Source organism: Podarcis filfolensis, assembly GCF_964270895.1.
Source record: "Podarcis filfolensis genome assembly, chromosome: 11".
In the NCBI taxonomy this organism is placed as follows: domain Eukaryota; kingdom Metazoa; phylum Chordata; class Lepidosauria; order Squamata; family Lacertidae; genus Podarcis; species Podarcis filfolensis.
This window is the reverse complement of record NC_139613.1, coordinates 19,962,207-19,975,361: the sequence shown is the minus strand read 5'-3', so window position 1 is coordinate 19,975,361 and position 13,155 is coordinate 19,962,207. Positions and strand designations below refer to the sequence as shown.

Genomic DNA, 13,155 nt, shown 5'->3' with positions numbered 1-13,155 from the left:
TAGTGGGATAATGATTAGTCTGAAAATTGCAATGAATGGATTTTCAAAATGAGAAATGCACATTTCAAAGGATAGCTGTGTTTCTGTTTGCGTATTATTTCAGAAAAGGAAAATTAGGTAGGTTCATCCCTAGTATGGCATCATCATCATCATCATCATCATCATCATCATCATCATCATCATAGTTTATTATTTATACCCCACCCATCTGTCTGGGTTTCCCCAGTCACTCTGGGTGACTCCCAGCCGAATAATAATAATAATAATAATAATAATAATAATAATAATAATAAAGCGATAAAACATCAAACATTAAAAACTTCCCTAAACAGGGCTGCCTTCAGATGTCTTCTAAAAGTCAGATAGTTGTTTATTTCCTTGACATCTGGTGGGAGGGTGTTCCACAGGGCGGGTGCCACTACAGAGAAGGCCCACTGCCTGGTTCCCTGTAACTTCACTTCTTGCAGTGAGGGAACTGCCAGAAGGCCCTCGGAGCTGGACCTCAGTGTCCGGGCTGAACGATGGGATGTGTGTTTGTGTGTGTGTGTGTGTGTGTGTGCGTGCGAGTGCATGCACGCATGTAGGGTGAGCCACACAATAAAAAAGCATGGTGGTCAGGATTGCAAGAGAAATATATATTCCGTGCTGATTTCCAGCTGCTTCTGCCACATGCCTAAACTGTAGTGCCCCAAAACAACTCCATGTTGCCACAGCACATGCTCAGATCAGCCAGGCATGGGTCACTGGCAGTAGAAGTCAGGCCAAGCTCCTCTTTTCCCTGTGGCTGTCCTGTAGGAGAAGTGCCATGTGACTTGCCCTCGTGCAGTGTAATTTGTAAAGAAAAACATGGACAGCTGTTGGGAAATGATGGTGCCTCTTTCTAAAAAAACAAAACAAAACAATAGCTTTGATCCAAGTGTCACCCGGGTGCACAAAAGCACATGCAGCTCCCCAGCCCAAGGCCTTGGCACATCTGCCAGAGCTCAGCTGAATCAATTTCAGATATTTAGGCTTCAATACAGTCCCTTGAGATGATTTGCCGCTTCATCTGCTGGCATTACATGAGTTTCAAAGGGCAAGGACCTTGATGTTCCTTTGTTATTATCTGGATTTAAGAGGTCAGCGTGAGGTCTTTGTGACTCTTAATGCCTTTAATACGGAACGGTTGTCATCATGCCACAATCTGGGCAGAATCAAAGGGGCGCTGGAACAGAATCTTGGCGTTCATTTTTATGACTCTCCTTTGTCAGGGAACCCTCCGGTTGGGCATTGAAGGGGAGCAGTTTTGTACCCAACACCTCAGGAGGAGGACAGAATGAAGAGCGACTTCCAGTACAGCCACATGCAGAGTCTTTAAAATCAGAGATGCACCTCCCTTTTCTCCCTTTGGTTTATATGGAAACACCGTGTGGATTCAAGTAGTTTTCTGTTACTGGGACTGAATGGAAATATTTTACCTCATGTGTGTGGTGGCGGTGGCAGGGGGAATCTGCATCAGGTGCAGGGAATCATTGGTTTTCCTGAGGTAGTTCAAGTCCTATTACCCTTAGGAAGTATGGCAAGTGGCCAGGGATGACGGTTGTTGTAGTTCAGCAACGTTGGAAGGGCTAAAGATTCTGTGCTGGTTCAGGGGAAGAAAACAGAAATCAACATTTGGCGAGCACTGTGTGACATCTTTTCAGGGAAAGGGAGGGTTCCTCAGACCTGAACTTTCAGTGCCATGAGGCTAGAAGGAATAGGAGCAGGGCCTTACCTTGAGGTCCATCAACTCATCCATACAAACCCAACAAGATTCATGGAGTTTTAATAAGGCTAGCCCTACCATTAGACAGTGAAACAGCTACCTCAGGCAGTGGATTATGGTTGTCATAAGAAGGCAACAAATCATTAGTTTGATTTGTTATTATTGTATTTTCTACTGCTAGGGAGGAGGCTTTTCTGCATGTAGGACTTTTTGTTGTTGTTGTTGTTCCAGGTGTTACTAGCCCTGGGCACCTTGGTTTAGAAGGGAAAAGGGCACAGCTGACTGCTCTGCCTCTGGTACCAAAACGTTTTGGGCTAACAACGAAATAAAAGAAATGAAAAACGAAATAAAAACTTCCTTTATTTCGTTGTTTGTATTGTTGTATGTTATGCTCACAATATGTTATGTTCACATTTAATGAGGGTGGATTGTGTATTGGGGGTGGGGGTTTATGTTATATTGTAAATAAAATTCTAATAAAAATTATTTTTAAAAAAATGTTTTGGGCTAGCCATGGGTTGATGAGAGTAAGAGCTCTACTCAACTAAATCATTGCACTAACACAATGGGTCTCTGCCCACACTCTTCTACCCCCACACCATTCCCAAATCTGCTCCAAAGGGTCAAGATAACCCTCTGAATAGTTTGTGGTGGGAGGAAGAGGGGAAAGGGTTCTGTCAAGCAATCTCCTTTGTGTTACAATGAATACAACCTTAAACTTCCCTCAGTACATAAATGTGGGACCACGGGTAGGAGGAATAGCAGGCATAGGCTCTGGAGCACACCCCAAAAATGCTGAGAAAGAAGGACAAATATGCCTCACACTGGACACCCAACACTGGAGGGCAGGGAGTGGAAAGAGAACCCCAGAAATGTTGTTGCTCATTTTTAATCCCCCAAAGACTTGAGTCTTATCTCTTCATTTGGGGTGTTGCAAGTATTATTGACTCTTTTCATTTACAGTGGTACCTCGGGTTAAGAACTTAATTCATTCTGGAGGTCCATTCTTAACCTGAAACACTTCTTAACCTGAGGTACCACTTTAGCTAATGGGGCCTCCCGCTGCTGCACAATTTCTGTTCTCATCCTGAAGCAAAGTTCTTAACCCGAGGTACTATTTTGGTTAGCAGATTCTGTAACCTGAAGCATCTGTAACCCAAGGTACAACTGTAAAGCTGGCAGGCTGCTCTCCTTGGAATGGCCGTGCCACAAAATGGCTATGTAAACACTGGCGATAACATTAAGAACTTTATTTGCTACCTTCCAACAAGCCATATTGCTGCTTGGAAAACAACCTCCAGTCCTCTTCAGAGACCAGCTCAATGGCTTTGTGGTCAGAAGAAACAAGAAAGGTGGCAGACCGTGACCTCACTTAGTCATTTGAGTTTTGTCAAATCACATAGACGATGTCTAATCAACTAACCTTGTTGTTTACCACTTCCACAGGAGTTTATCAGTACAAAGAACAGGTGCTTTCTTGTTAGTATGTCTTATTTATAACTTGCCTTAGCCATAGGCATTGCATGAAAAGGGTTCTGGGTTCAATTCCCAGCATCTCCAAGTAGGAGCATTGCTGCCAATCATTGTAGATAATTCTGAGCAACATACACCTATGTTCAGATTCAGTGGCTTGATCCAGCATAAGGCGGCTTGCTAGGCTGCTAAATATAAAACAAAGAGAGGTATTCAGTGCCACACTGTGTTGATTGTTCCATCACGGTATGCCAGATGGAATCAATCCCTCTTTCCTGTTCTTTCCACCTTCCCTGAACCAATTCATTCACATGCCATAGTCAAAAATGCAGCATTTTGCCACAAGCAAATATTCAGAAATATAATACTTGGTCCACTGCAGCTTCAGCAAAGTTAGGTGCAAATTTCTAGTACCATTTTCAATATTCCAAGCACATGTCTGTGTTTATATTTTCACTGAGTAATCCCTAAACTGGCATTCCCCTTCTCATCCCTTGCCTTCGAAGACACATTGGACAGTGCTAATCCAAAATTTATGATCCACAAACTCAAGTTATACTTACTTCAAATTACTAGTTCTTCAGGCAGAAGATTACAGTCAAAAAATGGCTCACTGGAGTTTCAATGCCTATTGAAGAAGTTTTAATTCAGACAAGCCTTCCCAGAGGAAGGTACCAGCAAGGGTAGCATCAGTTCAGCCCTGACTTGCTCATATTTTGCACAGTGCAACAAAATATGTTTTATGGAATCGATGTCTTGTGCACACGACCAAAGTCTGCCCTGGTAGGGAACTCCTCTCAACGTGCCATCCAACACTGCAGAAGGAAAGACGTTTAGTCTGGCTTTGGTGAAAAGCCTTCGATAGTTTGGTACTGTCAGGTTTTTAATGTAAGATATTAACTTAAAGACATGCCCATATTGTACCCCGACTGCCAGCAGACTACAGACTGCGTGTGATTGAGATCGCAAGTCACTGTTTGCATTATCCCATAATCTTTGCTTTAACATCTTTTGGGTGCCTTCACAACCCAGGTAATACAGTTGGGGGGGGGTGACAGACCAATAGAGGGGGCTTTTTTAGCCATGGTTTTCTGCCATTTGCTGACAAATTCCTCATTGGTCAGGTGTTGGTACAAACCCTTCCCTAGATCAAACACTGAAATCCTGAGCCTATGTTTTAGGGCAGCCCACCACACTTTAGTTGAAATTGGGCATTCACCAGCTTCTAACAGAAGTATGGAGTTGTGGACACAGTTGGGTACCTGCAGCAGAGATCGTAGAAATTTTGCCTGAAAGCCATCTAGCTTTGGCAGGTCCCCATTATGCCAGACATTTGCAGCGTACAGGAGTTGGGAAACGGGTTTTGCGTTGAAAACCCTTAAGGCTGCTGGAACACATTTGCCGCCCTTTGTGAAAAAGAATCTGAGTATGGCTAGCTTTGTGATCTTCGCCTTTTGAAGGGAGGTTTGCCAGTGGTGTTTCCAAGATCCTGTATGATGGAATGTGAGCTCTAGATAACTGAAGTATTTGATCTGTGCAAGTTTTTTTTTTGTTTTTTTTAAGAAAAACTGTACAATTAGAGAGAGAAATTCAGAGCATATATTGGGGTGTGGGGAATCACCGCTTTCTAATTTCACCTCCTTTTATTTCTGGATCTGTTTGAAGTGGGTAGATTGAAGCTTTGTGGCTGGCAAAATTAAGAGAGCTTCCAGAATGGTTGGCTTGCATGTGCTCATGTTCAAGAGCAGAATATTATGAGTCTCACTTTCGGGGAAAAGAATAATTAGGCTCACGTGCTCCGAAGCCAAAGTGAGTATGGAAGGCAAAGCAGGATGAGAGGTGATGGGGCAACCTCTAAATCACACAGGGATAACTAGGAAGGAAGCTAAAATAAGGACATATCCCTCTGTTCTGGAAAGTAGGAAATTATTTCTAACATTACTGCGAAATCCTCCCTCCCCCTCAATTTTTTTTGTTAACTAACGCTTGGAGAAGCTTCTCTCCTAATTGATCCATCAATAAACATTGTGTTCCAAATGCATCTATAGGGACTGAGCTAGAAGAGAAGCCAGAAGCTGCTTAATTAACCTGAAAAGAGGATCAGGATGCTTTCCCAGTATCAAAGCCTGCAGTTCATTACTGTCTGCCATGATAGGAATCCTGAGTATAACTCAAACCAGCCGTATCAGCATGTATATGCAAACACCAGAAGCAGATTGGAAATGTTTTAAGCACTGTGATGAACCTGGCTTGGCCTGCTTGACATTGCAAGCTCCCATCTTAAAAGAATGAGACGCCATCTTGACAGCCCAGGCTGTCTATCACTGCTGTGAGGAGAAGCTGGCTTTGGAGGGAAACTGCTCAGGTAGTATTTACTATACTAGAGGGCTCGACTGAAATATTAATCAGTTTATTACTAGGGAAATTTGGGGGTGCCTCAGCTGGGCTGCACAATGTCTTTTGACACTGCTTACCTCTTGATGTATGACACTGCTTTCCCAGTAGTGATGTATGGAAGTGAGAGCTGGACCATAAAGAAGGCTGATCGTCGAAGAATTGATGCTTTTGAATTATGGTGCGGGAGGAGACTCCTGAGGGTCCCATGGACTGCAAGAAGATCAAACCTATCCATTCTGAAGAAAATCAGCCCTGAGTGCTCACTGGAAGGACAGATCCTGAAGCTGAGGCTCCAGTACTTTGGCCACCTCATGAGAAGAGAAGACTCCCTGGAAAAGACCCTGATGTTGGGAAAGATGGAGGGCACAAGGAGAAGGGGACGACAGAGGACGAGATGGTTGGATAGTGTTCTCGAAGCTACCAGCATGAGTCTGACCAAACTGCGGGAGGCAGTGGAAGACAGGAGTGCCTGGCGTGCTCTGGTCCATGGGGTCACGAAGAGTTGGACATGACTAAACGACTAAACAACAACAACAACAAACCTCTTGAAAGCTTGTAAGAAATCACACACGGGAAGCTGCCTAAGACCAGCTCAGAATATTTGTCCGCCAAGCCCAGTGTTGTGTACTCTGACCGGCAGCCACTCTCCAGGTAATCAAGAAGAAGTCTGTCACATAGAATTCATAGAATCACAGAGCTGGAAGGGACCCTGAGCATCCTCTAGTAGTCCAAGCCCCTGCAATGCAGGAATATGAAGTTATCCCATACTTGGGATAACCTTGTTTTTATCAGCCCCATGCTCCAACCAATCTGATCATTTTAACAGGGGATGCCAGGAATGGAATCGGGCACCTTCAACACACAAAATATCTTCTCTGCCACTGAGCTCTGGTCCCTCTCCAGGGAAGTATTCAGCTGAGCAGAATTGTGTCTGCTCTCCTTATCTGTAACTGGACCTTCTTTTCTTAAACTGGAAGTGTCAGGCACTGAACCTGAGACCTTCTGTTTGCAAAGTTTTTGCTCTGCTAATGAACTGTGTTGTCTCTCCATCTGATTGGTTCATGTCCCAAAGGAGGCTTAAGGGAGAGGCAATGTATGCTCTTGGGGAGAAGGCAATGAAGTGGGGAAAGAATCAAATGGATCAACGAGCATTTACTCAAAGTGTGGGTGGAGGAGAATACACATTGGCTCATCACTGTGCTTTGTCTCTAATTGTTTATAGCCATGATGTCAAATGCATCATGAGAGGGCATTAGCAGTCTGGGGGGTGGGCATTAGCTCTGTGCTGAAATCTGCTCCCAATTTTCCCAGATGTTTTCTTCCTTTGCAAAACCAACTTCCCCTTTCAAGACTCATTCTCTGGGCACTTGGTAATTCCTTACAGTTTGGGCCACTGTGGGAGTTTTGACCGTAACTTATTGTGCCCAAAGGTAGCGTCTTTGTGTTTTTCTGTTCAGTAAATATTTCTCCATCATTCTGCTCTACTCAGAAGCACTTCAATATCAGGGGATTTTTCTGGGGCTTCCCATCTATTCGCATCAGCATTAGTTTGCTAGGATGGCTCCAGATATCAAGGTATCAAGAAATTGGGAGAGGGGTCCCTTGCCAGCTGTTTCCTCTGTGTTACAGGGGAGGGGAAGCCTTTTGTTATTTCAAACTTCAGAGCAGCTAAAGATAGTTCATTTCCCTCAGAAGAAAAGCAAACAAAAGGAGACAATCAGATCTGCATTTGCTTTCACAGCAACTCCCCTATTGGTGATGAAATCTAGCCATGAATCTGAAATTAAGACACACACCACACACACACACACACACACACACACACCCCAACAACGGAAGGTTGGCACCAGAGCCAACATTTAATATCCTGAAATGAAGCCAAATGGTTACCTCCTCTCTCCTTGCTGCTCTTTCTTCCTCCCTTCTAAGTTTTTTGTCCTGATTGGCACACAGCCAGGAAATGGGCATTAAACATTTCCAGCCAGCCGCTGCTAATGTGCATTGGAACAAGACCTCCTTGATGGAGAAGGCTGCCTATATAAATGACTGCAAGAAGCCAGCTCTTGCTTGGGTGGGGAGTGTGCTTTCAAGGTTCTCTTTATTGGGAAGACCCCACACAAATCAACTGGCAGTCCAGTAGGAATTTTCCCACTTGGCAAATTGGCACCAGCCATTTGGATTTCGCCTACCTTGTAGCAATCGTCACAACTTTGTAAGGTTAGGCATTGGGTAAGTCTTGTTTATGGGAGGGGAGGTTGTTGCCTCCGCCTGCCCCTCCTCATTAAGGGTATCCCGTTAAAGGGATCTGGAGGTGTGGATCCTGTCCAAAGCCTGGGCATGGGCTAGGGCCATGCCATGACCCCATAGGGGACCATGGGGGTGCCCTGATTTGATGTATATCATAGGGCTCCCCCTACCGGTGATTTACCCTTATGAGACTCCCTGCAGATGGGCAGGAGTCAGGATATAGTCTGGATTCACCCAATGCCTAAGCCAAACCACTCACCTCTGTAATCAATAAAGTTCTGGCCTATTTCATCCCATTAACCTCCTAAACATTTGTGTGTTTATTATCTAAGGGAATTGCAGGGCCTGGGGCCTCACCATGCAATCCAGAGATGGTAGAATGCATTGATGACTTTGGATGGCAAATGGGGATTATCATTTCTGAAGGAAGGAAGGAAGGAAGGAAGGAAGGAAGGAAGGAAGGAAGGAAGGAAGGAAGCCACACAACTCCCTACAAGTAGAGAACTAGCAGAGGACTACCTAGAACCCTTTATTTTATGTTACTTTCTTCTGGCAGAAAGCTTTTCACAAGAGAGTGCAAATGTAAATGTATAATGGCAACCTTGCCTGGAATATTGAAAGTTAGCTTATGCAGAATCACACCATTGGTCCATCTGGCCCAGCATTGTCAGGAATCAGAAACAGGAAATGCCCTTTTAGCCCGAGGACCTCATTCCCTCAGGATTAATCTTCTGGGGTGCATGGGACAGTCAGCCCAATGCAACGCACACAAACTTTTTCAATCGCTCTCTCTAATGCACATACAGAAAGAGAGAGAAGGGGAGGGAGGGAGGGAGATTCATACCCTCTCACACACTCCACAGCAGCAATTAGGCTTGGGGAAAAAGCACTTGAAATATTTTCAAGCCTAATTGGCAGGAGGAGGTGATCATCATGAAACTAACAGCACACAGAGAGGGTTATTGCTCCCTTCCCAATGCAAGTCACCTCAAAGGATGCCTCACTCCCTGGCAATTAGGCTGGAAAACAGTCTTCCACCGACTTTTGCTAAATGCAGAGCAGATAAGAGAAATGTGACCAATTTTGTGTCTGGCTTCAAACTTTGTAGATTGTGTCGGATGCCTTTGTGCGGAAAAGCGACTTATCCCTTCCCCTGTTTCCAATCTTCAGGCTGTCAGAGTCATTGCTTATGTATAACATTAGTAATAACAATAGTAGTAACAAAAGTAGCATCACTCTGCCCTTTATCATAAGATTCCCTAACAGTCGCTCATCTGATTCCTCCATCCCCCTGCCTACCATCACTACGTTGTCAGGGGATAGTAACTGTGTGTTGGAGAAGAGAATTAAGGGGTGGGGCAGGAAATGGAATGGAACCCTCAACAGAAGCATTCCATGCTGCACTATTTTGTTGCAGAACCCCACCTGTGCCATCACATTTTATTCCAAATTAAATGAGAACAAGAACTAAACCAGGGCTTAGCTAACACAGATTAAAACCCTCATTCTGCCCTTAAAGTGGTGACGACAAGAATTGGTGCAAATATACTTTTCGGCATTCTTGAAACCACTGTGGTTCTGCAAAAGCAACCACCACTTGGTGTTTCAGTCGAAAGGCGAGTGGCTCCATTTCCTTGTGTTTGCGTTCGCAGAGGTGGTTCAAGGACAGCTGCAGAACGAATGTTCAGCGATGTCCAAATGAGCTCCATGTAAATGACTGGGTACTGCCAGGAGGTTTGTACCCTTCAGATTTGTAGAGACAGATATTTCATTCTGTTAGCAACCAAGTTGCTTAGGTCAGCTGGGTCTACAAGTGCTTTGGAAAGAAGGAAAAAAGGAATGATTGCATAAACTTAGGGATGGAATATATCAGTTTATTTCTCTTCTGTGTCAGTTTCATACACATGCAAAAATAAATACCTTACCATTCCATTCACCACAGTTTATTTATTAACCCCATTCTGCCTAAATTGCATTTAAGTTCTATGCAATTTTATGCACACTCTTCCCTAATATACACATTCTGTACAAATTCTGTATGCATTTGCCCCTAAAATATAGATTTCTGTAGGCATCACAAACTACATAGGTGTTTAGCCCATTGTTAGCTATTTTCTCATCAGCTCATAGGTCCAGGAACTGTGAATTAGCTTGGTTGGCACTGAAAAACAAAATTTTCTCCATCCTTACATTGCTTTCAAAAGGTGTTGTGTACCTCTGTTGAGATCTGGGCCTCAGGCACCATTAGTAATCAGAGAGCAATCTCTTATTCTTCTTAAATTATTGTACAGAGTAGGACAATAAGACAGCTGTGAAGTTCATAGCCAAGGGATATTTTGGGCTAAGACATGAGGGTTATTCTATTGCAGTTGTCACTTTAAGCCTTTGAGCATGTACTCAGCTCCCAGTTACAGCTAGCGACTGCGAGTAAATCAAGTGTTCTTGTCATCTGAACAGTGTCTGCTCAAATAGCTTCTCAATCAATCATCCTTCATATTGGAAACTCCAGGGCAACACTTCCCCCCCCCTCTCCAAGCCAACCAATCAAACTCACTTGGCCAACAAGCTGTAGGAGAAACAAATCATGAAGTCAATTATAATTCCAATAAATGTCATTGGGATCAAAGCCGTCTTGACAAAGCATCTTCCGAACAAGAACTACAGGAGAGCAGTTCCTGTTTTAAAGGAATCGATAGCCTTGCCGATGCTTCTGCAAAACATCTGGACATCCAAGCATCTACAGTTGCACAGATGTGAAATTTGTAATTCCAACTCAGGCTATGGACACATCATACATTTAAAGCACTCCCCTACAAGAAACTTGGGAACTGTAGTTTTCTACTTTAAAAGCTACAATTCAAGCACCTCTAACAGGCTACAGTTCCCAGGAGATTTTGGGTGTGTGTGTTTAGATGCACTTTGAATTCATTTCTTCTGCATTCCTTCCCTCTGAACCTCCCAAGGCACCATGAATTATTTGCTTTAGGTGTCTCTTAGAAACATACCTTTTTGCTTTAAGGTTGAATTTGATACCTCTATGTTCTCACAGACTTCTGCTGCTTCATTTTTCCAATTATCTTTTTGTGATATGTTTAACTATTTCAGGTTACATTGTATATACTTGTAAGTGGTCCATATTTTAAAACAAAAACAAAGCCTCTATTTACTAGGGAAAGCCTCTTTCCCCCTTTTTCTTTTTCGGAGGGGACACCTGTCCCTAGTAAAACACCAAACCCTATTTTGCCTTTCAAAGTAAGCATATTCTCTGGACCGATATTTATTTTCAAAATGTTGTTAGCGTGTGTGACCATATGGGATGATCAAGGATCCCTTCTGCTCACTCACAAGATGCACTGCACTTCTTCAATATTAATGCCAAATTCTTGGAATGGAAACTCATGACACGGTTCTCTGAGCATTCAATTTAATACTGTTATAGGTTAAGGGTGCCAGAGCATGTGGGTGTAAGTCACTCATAACTCTTGACTTTAGTAAAAGTTAGAATTAATCAAGGTTGGACTAAACCGTGCTGAACACAGAAACCCCTGGATTCAGCTTATGCTAGTGAGCCAGGCCAGCTTGGCAGAACTAGCTGAGTGGGGATCATTGGAAGAACAAAGGCTAGTGCTGGTGTGGGGCCCCTCCTGAAGCTGTGTGTTAGTGGGCAGTGTGGCATTTGCCCATTCATTTAGAAAATGTTTGAACAGGGGGTAGAGATAGGGTTAAAAATACAGACCGATAGGAAAGCCGGAGGCGGAGCCTACCTGTGTATAAAAGGGCTTAGCCCGAGGTTTGAGTTGTTGTTGGGAGTTGTTGGTGGGTAGTTGGTTGGTTTTAGTGGGTTGGCTGGTTGGGAAAGGCAGTTGGAGAAGCAGTTGGCAGGCAGTTGGAAATAGAGAGACAGTTAGGGCAGTGGGTTCTTGAGTGAGGGGAGGTAGAAGAGATAGAGGAAAATAAGACTAAGAAAGTAAAGGGTAACAATGTTTGGAATGCCGGAAAAGTTTGTTTGTGTCTGAAATAAAACACACTCTTCTTTATTAATTGAGAACCTGACTGAGGCTGAAGTGATTTTACTGGGGACGACCTGGTTGGTGGCAGCGGATTAGTGGTGTACGGGTCAATAGTCCATGAGACGACCGGGGGCTCCGTACAAACGCCACAGGCAGAGACAAGAAGAGTTTAGGATTTCTGGTTTGGATGACATAGGAGGGAGGGAAATGGTTTCACTAGGTTAGCAGCAGCAAAGAGGAAGAAGGGGCAGAATATGATGTGGGCTGATGGTAGCAGGCTGTAACAAAGAATGAGAGGAGGGGAATGGAGGATTTCTGTCTTTAGAGCCAAGCCTGCTGCACCTGTGGGAGAAGTAAGGGACCCTCTGTCTGGTATGTAATGCTGGGATTTTCCTCCATCTAGACTCAGGTTGTATAGATGTGTAAATAAACCATATATCATAAAGACACCACAGTCTTTGCTGTGCCTCATTTCCAAAGGAAACACAGACCCCGGGTAAGTGCCTGGACTCCTAAAATTTCACACTGCTTGGAGATTGGGGTGGCAACAACAATGAAGGAGTGCAGTGCCAGCCCTTTTCTGTCTGCTATCCCTTTCCCCTCCACCAAAGACAAATAAAAATGATCACCATGAAAAGGATCCAGAGTTTTGCTGGATCAGGCCAATGACCCATTTAATCTACCACCCTGATCTCATAGTAGCCAACCAGATGCCCATGAAAGACCAAAAGCAGGACTTGGGCACAAAGGCACTCTACCCATTTGTAATTCCCAGCATGTGACATTTATGATGCTTTTGACAGTGGGGGTAGAACCTAGGAGAGAGACCTCCAAGCAATGATGGGGAAGTTTTGGGCATAATTGCAGTCCACCAGTTCTACAGACCCCCATAAAACAATGAAAGCCAGACACGGAATCCCAGCAAATTCACCATATGTTAATCTACTTTGCAAACTACACAAGCCTTTATCTCCTTTTCCTTTGCTGAGCTGCTAGCCCCATCACGACTACTGCTTTTGAGAGTGTTACAGAAAAACTAAAGGCTGAAAAGGAATGCCAAATTAAAACTGCCTTGGTGCAGAGAGGCTGGTTTGGGACATTCCTTTAAAAATAGAACTATCCTGACAAATCCAGTTATGCTGACAGCCCTTCTTGAAAGCAGGTAAGATATCTGAACAAATTCTTTGTACTCTCTGCGAAGGTGGGGAGGGGGAGGAATTTCACTCTCCGCAGTCTCCTAAAATGAACCTTTGCTCACACATCTAAGCCAACTTGAATCTCATT

General features: G+C 43.9%; 1 long non-coding RNA gene across 2 annotated transcripts; it reads right to left on the bottom strand.

Moving 5' to 3' along the window:
• Positions 1–2,933: 2,933 nt before the first annotated feature.
• Positions 2,934–12,903, bottom strand: LOC310744697. 2 transcript variants are annotated; one of them, XR_014539665.1, is made up of 3 exons: positions 11,626–12,833; positions 9,411–9,677; positions 2,934–3,402 (listed from the first exon to the last, which is right to left on the bottom strand). It is a non-coding gene; the product is annotated as an uncharacterized lncRNA (long non-coding RNA). The 2 variants fall into 2 exon arrangements; XR_014539664.1 differs by lacking the exon at positions 2,934–3,402 and having other exon boundaries at positions 9,268–9,677; positions 11,626–12,903.
• Between the last annotated feature and the right edge of the window lie 252 nt (positions 12,904–13,155).